The sequence below is a fragment of the Miscanthus floridulus genome, chromosome 8 (genome assembly GCF_019320115.1).
Source record: "Miscanthus floridulus cultivar M001 chromosome 8, ASM1932011v1, whole genome shotgun sequence".
In the NCBI taxonomy this organism is placed as follows: Eukaryota; Viridiplantae; Streptophyta; class Magnoliopsida; order Poales; family Poaceae; genus Miscanthus; species Miscanthus floridulus.
In genome coordinates, this window is record NC_089587.1 from 26,129,569 (window position 1) to 26,148,294 (window position 18,726).

Consider the following 18,726-nt stretch of genomic DNA (forward strand, 5'->3'; position numbering starts at 1 on the left):
AGGATTGCTTAATAGTTATACTACTAAGATTACAGGGGAAGAATCCTAGTTAGACTAAATCTTCTCTGTCCTTTGCGGGGTATCCTATGGGTCCCGCATCGACAGTCACAAAGGACATACAAGGGGACATCTCTTGGTGTATGCTTTTTGCGGACGATGTAGTGCTAGTTGATGAAAGTCGGATAGGAGTGAATCAGAAACTGGAGTTATGGTGGGAGACTTTGGAGTCCAAAGGATTTAGACTCAGTAGAACTAAAACTAAGTATATGAGATGTGACTTCGGCACTACTATTCGGGAGGAGGAAGATATTAGTTTGGAAGGTCAAATAGTGCCTAGGAAGGATACCTTTCGATATTTATGATCAATGCTATAGAGAGACGGGGATATTGATGAAGATGTTAGCCATAGAATCAAAGCAGGGTGGATGAAGTGGCGCCAAGCATCTGGTGTCCTATGTGACAAAATGGTACCACAGAAGCTAAAAGACAAGTTTTATAGGACGACAATTAGACCTGCTATGTTGTATGGTGCAAAATGTTGGCATACGAAAAGACGACATGTTCAACAGATAAGTGTCGCGAAAATGCGTATGTTGCGTTGTATTTGCGGTCATACAAGAAGGGATCGAGTTCGGAACGATGATATACGTGATAGATTAGGGGTAGCACCAATTGAAGAAAAGCTTGTCCAACACCGGTTGAAATGGTTTGGACATGTCCAACGGAGACCTCCAGAGACACCGGTGCGTAGTGGAATCCTAAGCCAGGATAGTAACGTGAAGAGAGGCAGAGGAAGACCGAAGTTGACTTGGGTAGAGGCAATAAAAGGAGACTTGAAGTGATGGAATATACCCAAAGACTTAGCGTTAGATAGGAGTGCTTAGAAAACAGCTATTCACATGCCTGAAACTTGATTGCTTCTGCTGGGTTTCAACTCTAGCCTACCATAATTTGTTTGGGACTTAAAAGCTTTGTTGTTGTTGTTGTTGTTAATTAAATATCTAATATAATTTCACCAAATGCAAAATTAGGATTTAAAGAATGATTGGTGTCTGTACAGTGGCTATATACCAGGGGTTTTCAAACTTCAATGAAAGTATGAGCGGTTTAGGTCAAAACCTTTCACCAACCAGAATTAGTTTACTTGCATGCGTTCCTTGCTTTAATTTGTTCCTCAGCAGATCCGTATGGTTGTTGAGTCAATACTCAATAGTTTGGAGTTGGAACCTGTGTCTTTCAGGTCTATTGGCTACATTTTCTTTGAGCTGAGATTTCTTGGATGATTCTTGTGCTTGTTCTTGTTGGTACTATGAGTCTATGACCTCAAGGGATTATATCTAGGCCTCCCACTAAATCCCGAAAAGCACCTGCTAGCCCTTAAATATCTCTTTTTGCATTTGTTTCGAGAGAACCAAAAAAAAATCTCTTTTGCATTTTACCAAGAAACAATTAATTTAAGAGAGAAAAACTTTAAGGCATACTTCTTGTTGAGTAAGATGTTCTGGGTGGCCTATCAACTGTGGATCAACTATATATGGGTGCACTTGCCATGGCAGATCCCTTCCGGGCGGTGTCTTAGGTTTCCACAAAAGAGGGTCTGATTTTTATGAGTTCATGGTGAGGGCTCGTTTGGATGTCCATCTATTTACCTCAATCCACGTTTATCCACCCCAATATATATGGATTGAGATAAATATATATAAAAAAAACTCCTATATGGAAATTCATAAATGCTCGATCAATGCTCGGGTCAGCTCATCTTTGTGTCAACGAGGACAAAAGATATAGATAGAAAATAAACCATACTCAGTTTAAAAGCACGATAAATCACTGCAGTTGTATTTATACCGAGTCCGTATGGTTTGGTGGCTGAATCAAACGGGTGTAGCAATGGCACAAAGAGGCACGGCCTTTGTCAGTGCCACTCCAAACTTCTCGGTCATATCAACTCCATTCCTCTCGACATCATCCGGGAGTCTCCATCTAAACTGACTCAAAAGCGACGCAAGAAGCAGGTGCACCATCCTAATCGCTAGCGGCATCCCCGGGCAGACCCGCCGTCCTCCGCCAAATGGTATGAGCTCAAACCCTCCTCCACCTCTGAGATCAGTCGACACTCCCAAAAACCTCTCAGGCAGAAACTTGTCAGGTTCAGGCTAAGTCTTCTCATCTCGGCTAAGGATGGCAACGGGGATGTACCCGTCGGGTATCGTCGGAACGTTCTCTTCCCCGCTATAGAGAATTTATCCTATCCCCGTCCCCGTTAACTATCTCGGGTATAGATTCTTGCCCATCCCCGTACCCATCGGGCATCGGTCGGGTAACAGATACCCGACGGGTATTGCATACCCGATAAACAAGAACACTTGGCGTCGCAGCTTTGCAATCAGAAACGTTTCTTCTTCATCCAGCTATAAGTGTCGGAGTCTCGGAGATGCCGAGGAGAAGGAGCGAGGTTGCGAGGAGGACGAGCAAATGTGGTAGAGAGACCGAACTGAGGAAGCGAGGGGCACGAGCGCTCGTGAGATAGGCGTGCTTGTGCTGCTGACGGAGATGGTGAGGAAAAATTGAACTAGGGTTCCTTGAACACACAAACTATATATACGATTGTTTAGATTTGGGCCAAAATACCTATGTTGAGCTTCTTTGGGCCTAATACTTGCATGACAGTTCAAATAGTCGGGTTCCCCAACGGGTAACGGAGACGGGTAAACAAGGAACGTTCTCGTACCCGCTATACCCGTCGGAGATGGATTATTGCCCATTTAGATGCCCACGGGTAAAAATATGATTCCATTCCCATCCCCTAATGGATCAAATACCCGTCGGATATCCGGTATCGGAGGCCCGTTGCCATCTTTAATCTCGCCCATCGCCCACACGTTTACGAACACACGAGATCCTTCAGGAATCGTGTAGCCCATTATTTTGATTTGAGCCTCGTCACGGCGTGGTAGCAGCAGAGGAATCGATGGATGCAGTCGAAATGTTTCTTTTATCACGGCCTGAAGATAGGGCAGCTGGATGATTTCAGATTCTTCGACGGTTTCCCTAGAGTGAAGAGCTCTTGAAAGCTCGTCGCGTGCTTTGGACATACATGATGGGTTTTGAAGCAACTCAGCCATGGCCCATTCCACTGTGCTGGAGCTTGTATCGCTCCCGGCAACAAACAGATCCTAAAATATATAAACACGATGAGATTAATGTTATCAACGAAATTACTGTAGATAAATCAAGAATAATACCATAAGATTCTAATAAACCTCACCCATTTTAGTTTACAGGCTCGCAAAATCAGAAACATTTATGGCATCAGCCATCATATCCTATGGATTAGATATCGCTATCGTGCAACATAGCACATTTTCATTAAGGTCAGTCTCAGTATGAGTTTCATGTGGATTTCATTTTTGTATTAAGAGGGTGTTTGTGACTGCTTTATAAACTCTGCTCCACAAACTTTACCGTTGAGGAGCTCCACAAAAAACTGGAGTTTGTGGAGCACCTCTTTAGGTGCTCTCACAACTCTACCATTTTTTCTCGAACAGAGTGTGTGGAGCTAAAACCATTTGGCTAAAAAGTATGGAGCGGAGCTGAAAAACCTGAAACGCAGCAGTCCTAAACACCCTCTAAATATGTTACTGTATAGATATTTTTTATAACATGACAGTGTATTTAAGAAGAGAGAAAAGAAATGAGTTTCATCTAGATAAAACTCTATTGTCACAATTACCGACTCTCTATGAGTCATGAAATTAAATGACTATGAAACCATAGAATAAAATTTTGCATTGAGGGAGGATGTTTCGTCTAAGTTTTATTTTATTTTATATGACATGGTAGTCTTATAAAACAACGTCATAAACTATCTAAGAGAGAACCTATCGATTAAATATGGCTCTGCTTGTAGTTCCGGATTCCAAGTTTTGCATGCTTATATGGGCAATAACAAAATTAACTGCAATAATTCACTACATTAATTTATCTTAGTTATGTTTTCATGTGTTATATTGTTAGGTAGTAGGCGATATGCACCTCAACAGCGAAAGGTCTACCATGACTTCTTCGATCTCAACATATCTCTTAATATAAGCCTTGTTCGTTTCTCTTATAATACATACTTTTTAATTTATTTTTTTTATTGAAATAATATTTTTCTCTCACAGACGTTGAACGGTGACAATGACTTTTGTCCAAGGATGCAAGCCGATAAACTTGTACGTCTACAGTCTACTTGGTCTCTAGTATGGTAGGCTTGTCCTGTCTTTCCATTGACTAGCAAGCTATAGCTTTTACATGTGTCCACGAAGGCACGAACTGATTGAAATCTTAGTCCATAAGCAGCGGCGGATTTAGGAAATATTTTAGGGGAGACTGAACAACACTGCTGCTCGATCTTAAGTCTCAGCCCTCCCTACACTATAGAACTTTGCCTAAAAATTCATAGGGGCTCTACAATAATTTGTACTGATTCGGTTTGGATAGGGGGGCTTGAGCCACCCGCCCACCGCTGGATCCGCCCCTGCCCATAAGATTATCGACAATATCATCAAATGTCAAAAGTTAGGCGGATCAGATATGCGCACTTTCTCCCCGTGCAGCGAGTGTGTGGAAGTAGAGCTTTTCGATCGGCTTACCGTGAACATTGACCGTAGCGTGTCGCGGTCAAGACACGCCGTGTCATCATCCCGGGCGGCGGCGGCGGCGTCCAGCAACAGGTCCAGGAAGTCATTCTTCCGGGGCTCGCCGCCGGCCTCACGCTCCACCATCCTCCGGTCGATCTCAGCGTCGAAGACCCGGTGCAGCCGCGAGAACAGCCTTGCCAACCGCCGGCGCCACCCCTGCAGGTCGGCGACGGCGAGAGCCGGGAAGAAGTCGGACACGTTGGGGCTGCCCACGGCCTCCATGATGTCCGTCACCACTCGCTGGAACTCCACAGCCGACGACGACCCGCCGCCTCCGTCGCTGTAGTCGTCGCCGAGGCTCGTCAGGTCGCGCGAGAAGACGGTGCGCGACAGGAGGTTGAGGCTGGTGGCCGACGTCCACCGCCTGCCCCTTGCCTGCCAGCATCCCGACGTGGTCGACGAGCTCCCGCACCTTCTCGCGCCGGACGTGCTGCTGCAGCGCGTCGTCCAGCCTGTGCGGGGCGAAGAGCTCGGCGCCCATGAGCTTCCGGAGCGCGCGCCAGCGCGGCGCGGTGGCGGGGAGCCACGCGACGGAGTTCGTGGAGTGGTTACGTGTGACGGCGTCTGGCACGGACGTGTTGGCGAAGACGGCGTCGTGCCTCTGCAGGAACTCGCGGGCGGCCTCCGGGGAGGAGGCCACCACGGTGGTCACCGTGCCCAGGCGGAGGCACATGAGCGGGCCGTGGGTTTTCGCGAGGCAAGCTAGGGAGCGGTGCGGCTGGTCGCCGAGCAGGTGGATGCTGCCGATTCGTGGCAGCGGGCGGGGCCCTGGCGGGAGGTTGTTACGGTGACGATGACGACCGTGTGCGATGAGGTCCAGCAGGTAGACCGCGAGCAAGGAGACGGTAAGCCACGCTAGCCATGGCTACTCTAATTTTGATTGTGTGATGAAATAAGGGCGCGTTTAGTTCTAAATTTTTTTGGTTTTTGCCCGTGGTATCGAATTTTTGGACGCATGTATGGAGCATTAAATATAGACAGAAAAAAACTAATTACACAGTTAGGTGAGAAATCACGAGACGAAATTTTCAAACCTAATTAGTCCATAATTAGACACTAATTGCCAAATACAAACGAAAGTGCTATAACAGCCAAATCCAAAAATTTCCGCGAACTAAACATGCCCTAAATGCGTGTTCTTCGATTCGACAGCATATATATATATATATATATATATATATATATATATATATATATATATATATATATATATATATATATATATATATGTTGGATCCTATGTAAGTAAAGCGTATACGCAAGTGCTGACAACTTGCTTGTGTCATTCTGGTTTAGACCGTGTTTAGTCCGTGAAAAGTTGGAATTTTGACTACTGTAGTACTTTCATTTTTATTTGGCAATTAATGTTTAATCATAGACTAATTAGGCTCAAAACGTTCGTCTCGCAATTTCCAACCACACTGTGCAATTAGTTTTTTTCGTCTACATTTAATGCTCCGTACACGTATCGCAAGATTCGATGTGATGGGTACTATAGCATTTTTTAGGAAAACTTTTCGCGAACTAAACAATGGCTTAATCGAACTAAACAATGGCTTAATTTGTAGCCCGTTTTGCTATCATGTGTAGCCAACGCTGCTCAAGTAGTCAAGTCCATAAACTAGTAGGAGTAGCAGACTAGTTTTTTTTTTTTTTTGGACTGAGTAGCAGACTAGCTTGACCATCGCTATATATATCGCAGCCCTGGCCCATTGGTGTGTTAGCTTTAGCTTGCCTCTTAGTCCACAAATTGTTGAGAATATATATGTAAGGAGAGACGTAGGCAACAAAGAAATATAAAGGTGATTGGTGTCTGTACAGTGGATATATACAAGGACAATGTTAAACCGCGGTGAGTCTTCTTCTACCTTCGTCTTCTTCCTCCCCACGCCACTCCTCCGACGCCCCCTCCCCCACCCCCACCACCGGTGGGCGGTGGCTCCCGCCGTCTCACCGCATTGCGCATCGTCCACCCCAGCTCGTTGACCTCTCCCCCGCCCCCGCCCTCGGCAGCCGGCTCGCCACGCCACCCTCAACCCGCCCCTGCCCCTCGACCCCACCCACCCTAATCCTAGGGCAGGGCGCTGGCGAGCTCCGCCGCGACACCACCGCCGCCGGCCCCGCCCAACCGCCTTCTCCCGTTGTCCTGCCCTGCCGCCATCTCTCCCACCACCACCGTCGAGTCGCAGCCGCTTTCCCTCGAACTCCTTTCTAGAGCCGCCGAAGATGAGTTTCCCTAACCTGCTGGAACCCTAACCCTAACACCGTGCCCGTCTTCTTCCTCTCCGGCGGGGCGCAGGTATGGGCACGTGGGCGTGGTGGTCGTGTGGGAGAGAGAGAGAGAGAGGGTGAGCCAGCCCTCATCGCGTCGTCCGCGCTCCTTATATACAAGGGATGTTCAAACTTCAATGATAGTTTGAGCTGTTTATGAAAAATTTAACCTTTCACCACCCAAGATTAGTTCACTTGCATGAACTCCTTGCTTTAGCTTGTTCCTCAGCAAATCCCTGTACGTGGCTGATGAATCAATAGTCTGGAGATGGACTAAACCTATGTATGTCTTCCGGGCTATTGGCTACATTTTCGTACCATATCACTACATTCATTTTATTTGTCTAGAATTTCTTTGCTTTTTAAGTTTGTTCCTCGCACTTCGCCAGACCAACAACCAACCGGGACATAGTATATCATTATATTATTACTACTAGCGCCCCTTGGCTTCGGCTTTGCTCTATCTTCACAAACATTCTTCTAGTATCTCTGGTGCATTATCTTGACTACAAAATGGAAGATACACAAAGAACACATATTGAGACTATATATAAATAAATAGTGAATCAATTAATTTGTGGGACTACAAGCAGCCGACACATGCATGGGACCTAGCTCCTCTATTTGTGGAGGCATCCGGACGCAATGGTGGTAGGTGGATCCAATGGTGGAGAGTTAGACAATTGATAGGTATATCCGACGACAAAGAACACTACTGAGTGAACATAAAACCTGACAGTGTTAAGAAAATATCACTACTGGCTCGTGTCTTAACCCGACAATGATATATCACTGTTAAGTCATAGCCTTAGCCAGCAGTGATATGACACTTATCACTAGTAGTTTGTGGCTTGTTTTGGTAGTGACATGTCACTGTCGGGTGGTGATTTGAGCTGGTAGTGATATGTGCCTTTAGTGCCGGGCGAATAACTTCTCCCAAATTTTCGGAATCCTAGGCTTACGAACCGACAGTGATAAGTAATCACTGCCAGCTCCAACACAAGTGGCAGTGATGCTCCAGTAGTGATTAAGTGTTCTGGTGTAGTGTTAGGCTCCACGCCTCCACCACATAGATATAAGTGCCTAAATTCATGTTTAAGTGAAAAAATCATATGGACTGTTGGTAGCACTTTAGGGCGATGCACATCATGGATGGCTTGACCTCCTCATCGGAGTCAATGAGGTACAACACCTTGCCTTCATCTGGGATCCAGTCAAGTCCACCATAGTCATCGCTCGAGGGGGAGAACTGCTCTCGAGCGTTGTATGTCTGGGTCTTCACGTTCCACCCGCAGCTGCTGGCCATTGCTGCGCGCCCAAGGGAGGAGGAGGAACCGATGAGGGTTTGGAGAGGAGTAGGCAAAATGAGTGAGGGAGGTATTAATTATAGAAAAACCAGAGACGGCTCGCTATCCAGCCGCCTCTCCAAATGGATCTATAGAGGCAGTTGGTATCTCTAGGCGCCTCTATAGATCCATTTGTAGAGGCGGCTTGATAGCGAGCCGCCTTTGAATTGAGGATGCTTCTACAGAGGCGGACTATTACACAGGGCACTAAAGCGGCGGCTTATCAAAAGGCGCCTCTATAGTTAAAGTGCTCACGTTCCCAAAAATCATTTGTAGTACTGTTAGTTAAAGAAAATACACATTTTTCCTACCTTTTCTAGTACATATAGTAGGGTTTTGGGAGTTTGCAGCCAATCATTTTATCTGATTGAGTATTAAAATCATCAATGCCATGATACTTTGGCACATTAGACCTGTTTGTATTTGACTTGCGAACACATGGTTGATATGTGTCCATGTGTGATGAATGATTGTCTAGAGATGATCAAACTTATGTTTAGTGTTGAGACTAACCATGGAGTAAGTGTGGTGTATGTGCAACATGTCTTTTGCCTTGTGATGTGCAGGTGTTGAGCGTTGAGATGGTCGATGGCAATGGAGAAGGTCAAGCGAGTTCATGCCGATAGACTAAAAGCGGTGAAGGATGAACAAGGAATCTTAGACCAAGGTCTAGAGGATGGACCATGGATGGCTAGCACCTGGCGACGTTGATGAGCAAGTTTATATGTGGAGACGGCGTAGACCAAGTCAAGACGGTGGTTGACCAAGTCAAGCAGGGGCATGAGGACTTGGTGATCAGGCGGTCGAGGACGAGTGGTGACATGCGTCAAGATTTTGGAGGAAGCGTAGAGGATACACGACTCCAACTAGGTTTGGCGGTTTTGGCTTCAAAACCACGGGCGACAGGTTTGTCGGGTTTGGGCCTCAAAACAAAATGTGGATCTCGGGGTAGCATGTGGCGTCATCAGAGAGCTTGGGTCAAGGCAAAGCATCTTCATGAAGGGATCGTGGTCATCGGTGCTTAGAAGTCAACTTGGACCATTATGCCTCTGGAGGTTAAGTGGTTTAAGGAAATATCTAAGGATAAGCTTGAAAATGTGTAATAGCTCTATAAATAAAAGAAGGGGCTGCCCCAAGCCAGCCATCTCCTCTACTTGCATTAGTCTTAGTATTTTTGCTTAGGACTAGCCAGGGCTTTGAAACGCTGAGAGGAGATATGCAGTCGAGAGAGAATACCTCTGTCTATATTTGTCCCACCGGTAAGAGGGGAGATGTTTGGAGGAGGCTAGACCTTGAAAAGAACTTGATCTGATTTGTAATATACAGAACTTGCCCTTTGGAATTCGAGTTCTTGATTGTCTCTTTGAAATATCAAGTTGTATACCGCAGCAGCTGCAGCTGTAGATGTCAATTTGTTTACAATGAATCCGACTACTTTTTTTTTTATTTTTCTGATAATCTTTGCATAGCTCACCACTAACTAAAATGTTGCTGTCAGCTTCTCATAGATGGGGTTATTCTTTTGTAACCAACTATTCTCTACATGTATTTCAAGCCACACCTCTTACAATTCTTGCAAACTAAATAGGCACAGGGACAAACTTTTGAAACTATCTATTTTGTACATAACTTGACTACTAATTAAAAAGGTTTTTCTATCTCACTTGGTATGATAAAATGTAAACTTAGTTAACGGATAGATGTTCAATGCATCAATGACATAGGGAAGTCAAATTTAGGCATTATGTTACCCTGCTAAAAAGATCGATTGAATTATCTCTTGTTAGCCTAATTCAAGTGTTATGTCATAGGTGCACAGCTTTGCTGCTTCCATTGGATAAGTAGGAAGTATGTTGACTGTAGGTAGCGTGTTTAGTCGAGAAGTAGACATTGTTCTGTAGGGTATTTAGGCAGATGAGTATAATGGTTAAGGTTAAGCAAAATTTTAGATTTTAGAAAAAAACATGCCTTCATGCAACATCTTTTGTCATGTGCTCATATGGTGCAGATTCAATTTTGTAGCCTACAAATGTGATAATTTGTTTCTTGTGCCGTCTTTTTGTAGTATCTTGTTGGTGGAATACTCTTGATAAAATCCCTGTATAATTTATAAACAATTTATTTTTGGCTATCTCATCCTTATAAGCTGAAGTCTTTTTCTGTATTTGCAGTTTTTGATCAGTAATGTGTGAAGGTTCAAAGTTCCATGGGGTTTGATTGCTAAGCACACGAGGATAGGATTGATTCGAGTATTCAACAATCCGTGACCATCTTTTATTGATCCATTTGCAGTCAGTCTCGTTCTACTTCATGTTCAATTACTAAACTTGACAACACCAATTTACCTATACAGCTAGATTTTTCTTTGATACATCCTACAACAAATAACTTTGAGCTGAAAAGGCGGTGAAAGATAGTGTATGGAAATTAAACTTATTTTGCAGGATGTGGTAGTATTGTATTGATTTTGAACCCGACAAGATCAAGATTATCTAATATGAGCTAGCTTATGTGTCAAACTTCTGTATAATCATGTTTTGCTTTTGTTTGTATGCATGATTTTTTTTTTCTTTTATTATATTGCTTCTAAAGTTTATGGTCATTTTCTTTGTTTTTTTTCACTTGCATGTTCCTGTTTTTTCAATTCTTTACGTAGTGGTTCGGTACATAGGAACCTCATGGGACCAATCCACGAGCCGATCCAAACGATTTAGTTAATTAAGCAAGGGATTGTCACCACCTATCAGGGTGAACGAAGGGGATCTAACTCAGTCCCCCTGTGGGTGATTTCTCCCCTGGACGACGAGATCCACGATATCCAAACGAAGCCCAGGACGATCCATGTCCAGGTGATTGGTATCTATACAGTGGCTATATACAAGGGGTGTTCAAACTTCAATGATAGTGTGAGCGCTTTAGGCGGCCAAATTTAACCTTTGACCACCCAGGATTAGTTCACTTGCATGCACTCCTTGCTTTAGTTTGTTCCTCAACAAATCCCTGTACGTGGCTGTTGAGTCAATAGTTTGGAGTTGACTAAACCTATGTGCGTCTTCAGGCCTAATTGCTAACATTTTCTTACCATATATATTCATTTGATATGTGTACGCATGGTATAGAATTTCTTTGCTTTTTAAGTTTGGTCTTCGGTTCGGGCTCCACCACATAGGTGAGAGATGCCTAAATTCATTATGTCTAGGTGAAAAATCATATGGACCATTGACAGCACAAGGCATGGCAAGGCAGGAGAACTGGAGCGTCTTTGGATCGTTACCTGAGTTTGCCACATGTCACCACGCCTCATCTCGCCTAATTCAGCTAGCATTTGGTTCATAGTTAAACGTACGGCATGTCACACCTAGCTTAAGCGCCGATGGTTCATTTTGCATGCCATGACTACCTAAAAGTGTGGCGTTGTTTTGTGCGCCGGACTGCGGCCAGAAAGCTAAACAGTCCGCATCTCCGAGAGTTCTCTAGATCCCTTCTTAATTCTTGGTTTTAGTAAGATGATAAAAAATCCCTCTCCAACAACTCCTAATCCATCCTCCTAATTTTTTAGAACTTGAAAAAAGTCACAATGTTCCGCTTAAAGCTACGCACTTCCGAGTCGCGTGTGTTTCTCTGTCAATCTAAAGGCGGAAGGGCATGAAAAGAATAAAGAGTAGGAAATGGTTACTGATGCAAATATATACAAGAGATAAAAAATATATAAAAGTAATTAGGATTATTCCGATACTTTTTTTTCAGAGATGATCGTTCTTCGTGTTATATGGCTCTTTCCTTATCCAGGTTTGCTTAATTGCTTACCAGGAGAATCAATCGGCACGTTGGGCAGGCAGTTTCAGCATCTGCTGCTTGTACGCTGTGGCTGTCTGTCTCCCCGTATGTCACTGTAGCGTTGAACCCCATAAAGCGGCTGTTTTTTTTACAATTTGGCCTTTTTTTAAGAAAATTTATGTTTAGCCTCCTGGAAGACTTAAACTTATTTTTGGACCCTAGGGGCGGCGTCAGGACTCATGGCGTCGAGGTAACATGTCTCGATGCCACAGATGCTGGTGCCGAGGTACCTAGCCGTGCATAGTAGGACATCTAAGGTGACGTTCACGTGACCGGTACCTCAGCGCCAGAACACATGGCGCCGAGGTCGGCGCCTAAGATCTTGGCGCCGAGCATGGATTCAAAACCCGAAGCCAAGTTTCCCTTGCCGACGCTTCTCTTATTTCTTCCTCACCCCTCTCGGTTTCTTCCTCTCCCTAACCCGCCCAATCTCTTGAATCGACGAATTTGACGTTGGATACTTGGATTTGATCCATACATCTTCGCGAGCAGGATATCCTCTCTCCCCTTATCAAATTTTACGCATTGATTTGGTATATATTACATCTATTTTGCAACCATAGATACGTTATTACCTAATGTTTGAAGTGATTTTTTATTTTTGTCTTATGTAACAGTAAGATGCCAAGCGTGGTAAAGCTAGTAAGCCAAGGTAATCTCTTATCATCGTGTTATATTATGTTTTCATTTATGTGCAACAAATAGAAAAACCCTAGGTTTATGGTTTAATGTTCATTGCTTTCGGTTCTTAGAACAAATTTGATTCAATTGTAGTTATGGCCGGATGACCGGAAATATCTTCGACCCGTTGCCTCTGCCTAGTGGTGTTCTAGTGCCCATGTGCTTTTGCAGCGATCCTTGCAAGGTAGCCAAGTCCGATGAAGAGGACACGTACAGGCAGAGGTATTGGATGTGTGCCAATTTTGCGTTTGAGCCTACACTTTGTCAACGCCGCATTAACAAGATGGTGAGAAATTGATGTTGTTTAATATTTATTTTGTGTCAAATGAAGTCTTGCATGATTTATTTGTTTTATAACAATTGCATTTGTTGCAGACTCCTCCACCGCTCTGTGATTTTGAGCAGTGGATCGACACTGAGATCAAGCCGGAAGACAAGGAGTGGATGCAAAAACTGTTATGATGGGAGGCAGAGGACAAGGAGATGATGGAGAAGAGACGCAGAGAGGAGGCTCTAGAAAAGGAGCACAAGGAAGAGAAGGAAAGGAGGCGTGTTGCTTCACACAGGGAGGAGAGGGAGAGGAAGCTTGAGCGTGCGCAGCGAGTGAAGGCAGCGATGGAGGAGAATCCCGATGCCCAGAGGAAGGGAAAGTGGTCTCGTTGCACTCAGTAGTCTTCATAACTTGCTAGTTCTATGGTAGATTCATGAACAATGTTGTCTAATCTTGGACTTTGCATTGTGTTGTCATGTAATGTACTTTTAGTTTGTCGTCATGTACCTCAAATGTTGTTATGTTGATTAATGTGCTCTATTATTGGACCTTTCATAGTGTTGTTGGTTTCATTATTTGTTGTCATAATATTGCGTTTAATATTACATAGGTAGTGAAACGAGCTCACGTAGTGCAAATAAAACATAACGAAGTAGTGGATTATCTAATTCAACACACACAACACATAAAATGGCATGTGATAACATGTACCAAACTAGGGTACAGAGGTCCTGGACTAAACCTAACATGCCTATGGTAATTGAAGTAAACAACAAGCACATAAAATGGCATGTGAGAACATGTGCCAAACAAGGGTACATATTTCCTTCGACTAACCCTAACATGCCTTAGATGATTAAAGCAAAAAAAACAAACATATGGATGTGGCCCGTTAAAAAAATTGGTTTGTCCTAGTAGTGTGGCCATATAGCAAATTGTGTTGTACCTTCTCCAAAGTATCCTCCCATTGTTGGTGGTGGTGGCGGCGGGGGTGGCGGTGGAGGACCCTTGTTCCTGTGATTAGGACATGTGCAATATGGATCATTGCTGAGTGCCTCCTGTGAACTGGCACCATTATTGTCGTCTTCCTATTCGTCGTCCTTGTAACCACTGCTAACTTTCCTTTCTAGATCGAAGATACGGTCCTGTAGGTAGTAGATGTACTCCGCATGCGGATAAATAGGTCAAGGATCGACTCACCTAGTGAACCCACAGTTTTTTTCGGCCAAGGAAGACTGCAATAAGTATGTCATGTTAGTTGTATAGAAAAGGAACATATCGAAGAAACAAATAGTAATAGCAATTACCCATGCTCACGGGCATTTGAAGAAACGATGACCTCCATCTATTCCCTCATGAACATCTGCACTAGGTAGTCCTCACCATGCATGCATTTTAGCCACTCTTCTTTCCATTCATCGTATCCTTTCAGTGGTGCCTCTTTGGTGAAATCACTTTTGCTCTCAACTAGGAACCTCTCATAAAGAGCTTCCTCAAAGAAATTGATACCAAGAGGACCCTCCCACCCCATAGTAGTTCCCTTCCCCTTTCCTCTCCCTATGGATGACCCTCCAGACATTGGTACTACAACAAAAGAAAATACTGAGGAGTGCTCTTCTTCCTTGTTGTGTGTGTGAATGAGAGGGAGTGGGGTTATTTATAGGTTGAGAGGAGGAATGGAGGCCTCTCAATGTGCCATGTCAGCGATCCGTGTGCCTCTTTACCTTAGCCAACCAGCAGCAGTGCAGTGGCCGATAACTGGGTGGACACTTATACGGACACCTAGGAACTTCTGTGTGTCCTGAAGAGTAACGGTCATCTCATCGCAAGGTAGGTGGAAGCTGTGAGTCTCCGGCCCTCCATCTACAAAACAAGAAAGAAGTACTACGGTTATATGCACATCAAGAACCGAAAATATAAATGAAAGTGAATCTGTTCATAATTTTGGTACATGTCGACTAGAGTTGAGATCGCCACGGGGTTGAAAGCAGGCAACCCACGGCGAACCTGGAATGATACAACGTCAAGTCCAGCCCTCTCAAGGAGAGGAGTGTACCTGTCATCGTACCGCATGTCCTCGAACTTATCGTGGGAACGAGGATGAAGAGGGTTCAGTTCCTGCCAAGAATAAAAATTATTAGATTAATTCGTGAACACAAGTACATGTGCAGTGGAAAAATAACATGCAAAAGTAAAGCCGTTACCTTCCCCTCCGTGGTGAGTCATCCTCGGTGGTTCTCCTCGTAGTACGGCTCCAGTAGGTGGAACGGCTCTATCCTACAAAATATAATGAGAAAGTAAAGATTAGTTTTATATGAACAAATAAATAACTTTTTGGAACTAGTAAACATGCATGTGAAACATTAGTTATTTTCACCTAACTATGCGGCCCATGGCATGGGAGTGAATTATGCCCAAGTCTACCACATTTGCCACATTGGTTCTGCTGGGGGCCAGTAAGAAAAGGGGTTGCTCTCCCTCGCCTTGTTCTACCGGAAACCTAGTCCATGACCATCTTGTGCCTCGTCCTCTTCTGGGTTCCACGTTTGTCCCAATGGGTACCTAGATCCGCAATGTATTTCGGCCCAGTGTAAGGTGGCTACTGACCCTTGTCCAGGAAAGGCTCGAAATGGGGAGACCAAGTCTATACAAGGCTGTCAACACTGAACTCCAACGATATCTAGGTCTCATAGGCAAAGTTGCGATGCTGCAACATAATGAGAACAAGGGAAGTGGTACTACCTGGTTTTCCCACATCGGCATGAGAAATTACTAAGTACCACAATATAACTCCTTGATGGCCGGACCTCACCATCGGACGTTGTACCACCCCTTGCTATGACCTGGTACTTGCTGGTGCAGTGGTCAAAGCAATCAACGTCATATGTGGCAGCCCTTTCGTTTGCCTTGTCGAGATGCTTCTTAGGTTTAGGTGCCCATTTCTGATTATTACTCTATAGTGCCATTGCTTGAGCATGTCTCTCGTTAAACCATGCAACTAGCCTATAAAAGGTGAATGATACAATGCCATTGACAGGCATGGCACATATACCCTTGAGTACACTATTAAATGACTCCGCCATATTACTAGTCTGAAACTCGTACCTTCATCCACCATCGTTGTAGGCTCTTGTCCATTTCTCAGGTTCTCTCATCAATCCTCTCAGCCACTGCCTACCTTCTGCATTTGTTGCCATTTTTAGCTGCACCAACTTCTTCTCAAAGAATGGTACCTCAAGCATGCGAGCAACCTCCTCGAATAGAGGAAAGTTGTCCTTTGTACCATCCTTCCGAAGTAAATTCTTGGCAAGGTGTCGAGTGCACCAACGGTGGTGCAAAGGTGCATACCCTAGAATCTGCTCCTGTAGGGCACTAAGTATGCTCTGGTGTCTATCAGATATGACACCTACCTCCCTATGACATGGATCCTAACAAGCCACAATAACCATCCCCAGCTATCTTTGTTCTCCCTCTCCACTAAAGCGAAAGCCAAAGGAACCAATGCGTTGTCTGCGTCACACGAAATGGCTACCAAAAGTGTGCCCATGTACTTGCCAAGCAGAAAAGTACCATCAATGGATAACACTGGATGACAGTGCCTGAAGGCCTTGACGCACTAGGGAAAGCACCAGAATGCACAAAAGAATATCTTCCTCCCGTCCTTCCATTCATTCGGCTTTGGGATATACATGTAATGCATGCCTGGATTTGCTGCTTTCATTGCATTGAACATTGCAGGCAACTACTTGTACCCCTCCTCCTAGTCCCTATATATCATCTTATAGGCCTATTGCTTTGCCCTCCATGTTTTCCCATACTTTATGTCATACTTAAATATCTCCTTAGTCATCTCCATAATTATCCTGACCTTCAAGTTGGGCTGACCCTTCAAAGTTGTGTATAACTTTCTAGCAATGAGGGTAGAGGTCAACTGTCTATGCTTCTGTTTTAGATCTGTTTGGGCACAAGTGTCTGGACCTACAATTTTGGTGATCTTGAATTTCCCTGTGGCCTTCTGTTTGCGAGCATAGACCCTCTAATTGCAATCTGCCATATCGTACACCACCATGTAACGGCGCTCCACATGGGAGTGCCTCACCTTTAATGGTCTCTTACGCCTCATAGAATATTCTTGTAGCCACCTTCTTAAGGTGGGCAAGTCCTTGAAGACCACGCCCTTCTGAATTTCCACGCTGTCATCGGCCTTAGGAGCCACTAGCAGCTTGTCGTCTCTTCCTTCTCCATAAGCATGTTGAGAATGACTAAGGTCGCTGAATTCATGAATTAGTGGATCACGATCAGGACACAAGCGTCTGATGAGCTCCATTTCTTGTTCGCTCAAAGCTACAACTAGGCGGTCATCATCAGAATCAACGGCCCTTGCTGTGTCGTAAGGCTCCTCATCATCCGCAATATCAACATCTACACTGTTAGAGGCCATAAACCCTGGGTCCACATTGGTTGATGGAGGAACATGAGCACAACAATCATTATCAAGATTGTCTCCTGCATTTAAAGCACAAATATGGATAGCACTGAGACAAAGGAATGGAATGAATAAAGAATAAGGAAAGCCAAAGTGTTACTAAATCATTTACTAGGATGATTCTGGGTCAAAGGGATCTCCTGAGGGGCACCTATAATATCATAAGTCCCACATTCTGCACGGACACCAGGACATATACCAACCTCATTGGGGGCGGACTGTGCATCGGGCACTACAACCACATCTTCCACATACACCTCACGGTTGGGTAACAGAGGCTCAGAGGGTGCCGGATTCTCTGGTGCTGACAACAACTCATGAGGGGGTGAATGAACATTAGGGGTTGAATACCCTTGAGGGGTGGGATCATTGGACAACTTCCGCACAACCAAATCCAAACATTGAAACTCATTCTTCGTGACAATTTTGACATATTTGTCCCATTGAGCCTCTAATGCAATTGGGACCAACCGCCTCAAAATTGTCCCTGACCTATCATGGTGAAGTACCCCCTCAACTAAGATGGCATCTTCATTTGAATTGCACTTAAGCTCATCACGAGCCCTACCAAACAACTCACAAAACAATGGCCGATCATCGAATATCACTGGCACCCTTTGCATTCCAACAAAACTGACATTACCAAACTCATCTTCCTCCACACTTCCTCCATGATACAAGGTGACTACGTTGTCCATCTAGTTGGTATGCACATCAACCAAGTTATTACGGGTATATTATTATAAGATAACTAACCATAATATCTAACTACATTTGCTAACTAAATTACCTAACTATCTACCTAAACAAATAAGTATCTAACTTCCTAACTATCTCTCTAACAATATAAGAGATTTGGTAACTACACTTACTAACTAGCTAACTAAATTAATAAGTAACTAACTCCCTAATTATGTCTCTAACAATCTAATCAAACTAAATAAGCTACATACATATATTCCTAAGTATATAATATAACTAAATAAATAAGCATCTAACTTTCTACCTATGTAATTAAATTTGCTAACTAAATTACCTAAAGTAGATTAACTAAATTAAGTCAACTAAAAACTTTACCTCAGATTGGCAGGGGGCGCAGGGCCCAGAGGGGCAGGGGGCATAGGGCCCGGAGGCCAGCTGGCTGATGGG

General features: G+C 44.2%; 1 pseudogene; it reads right to left on the reverse strand.

Annotated features, from left to right (window-relative positions):
* Positions 1-1,874: 1,874 nt before the first annotated feature.
* On the reverse strand, positions 1,875-18,275 carry LOC136468742 (geraniol 8-hydroxylase-like; annotated as a pseudogene).
* Between the last annotated feature and the right edge of the window lie 451 nt (positions 18,276-18,726).